The sequence below is a fragment of the Triticum dicoccoides genome, chromosome 4B (genome assembly GCF_002162155.2).
Source record: "Triticum dicoccoides isolate Atlit2015 ecotype Zavitan chromosome 4B, WEW_v2.0, whole genome shotgun sequence".
Classification (NCBI taxonomy): Eukaryota; Viridiplantae; Streptophyta; class Magnoliopsida; order Poales; family Poaceae; genus Triticum; species Triticum dicoccoides.
The window spans coordinates 614,701,097-614,702,275 of NC_041387.1; positions in this window are offsets into that span (position 1 = coordinate 614,701,097).

The following is a 1,179-nucleotide window of genomic DNA, read 5'->3' on the forward strand; positions in this document are numbered from 1 at the left end:
ATATCATTACATCAACATTACGTAATAGATGGGGATACATACAAAAGGCATACAATGCCACATGAATACAACATCATCTTACATAAGAGCACCATCCGATTACGGATGAAACACAAACAGAAACTCAAACGACATCCACCCTGCTAGCCCAGGCTGCTGACCTGGAACCTATCCCCTGATCGAAGAAGAAGCAGAAGAAGAACTCCAAAACAAGCACACATCACTCTCGCGTCATGATCATCGCATAACCTGTACCTGCAACTGTTGTTGTAGTAATCTGTGAGCCACGAGGACTCAGCAATCCCATTACCATGGATATCAAGACTAGCAAAGCTTAAAGGGTAAGGAAGGGGTAAAGTGGTGAGGTTGCAGCAGCGACTAAGCATATATGGTGGCTAACATATGCAAAAGAGAGCGAGAAGAGAGCAAATGGAACGGTTGTGAAGCTAGCAATGATCAAGAAGTGATCCTGAAACTCCTACTTAAGTCAAACATAACCCCAAAACCGTGTTCACTTCCCGGGCTCCGCCGAAAAGAGACCATCACGGCTACACACGCGGTTGATGCGTTTTAATTCGGATCTGGTGTCAAGTTATCTACAACCGGACATTAAAAAATTCCCATCTGCCACATAACCGCGTGCACGGCTTTCGAAAGTTTAAACTCTGCAGGGGTGTCCCAACTTAGCCCATGATAAGCTCTCGCGATCAACGAAGGATATACCTTCTCCCAGGATGACCCGATCAGACTCAGAATCCCGGTTTACAAGCATTTCGACAATGGTAAAACAAGACCAGCAAGACCGCCCGATGCACCGACAATCCCGATAGGAGCTGCACATATCTCGTTCTCAGGGCAACACCGGATGAGACATGTTACGAGTAAAACCAAACTTCGAGTTTCCCCGAGGTGGCCCCGCAGGCGGCCCGGTTCGGACCAACACTTAGGCAAGCATTGGCCCGGGGGGCTAAAATAAAGATGACCCTCGAGAGAGCGACTCGCAAGGGAAAAAATAGGTGGTGGTGAGGAAAATGGTAAAACCAAGGTTGGGCCTTGCTGGAGGAGTTTTATTCAAAGCGAACTGTCAAGGGGGTCCCATAAATCACCCAACCGCGTAAGGAACGCAAAATCCGGGAACATAAAACCGGTATGACGGAAACTAGGGCGGCAAGAGTGGAA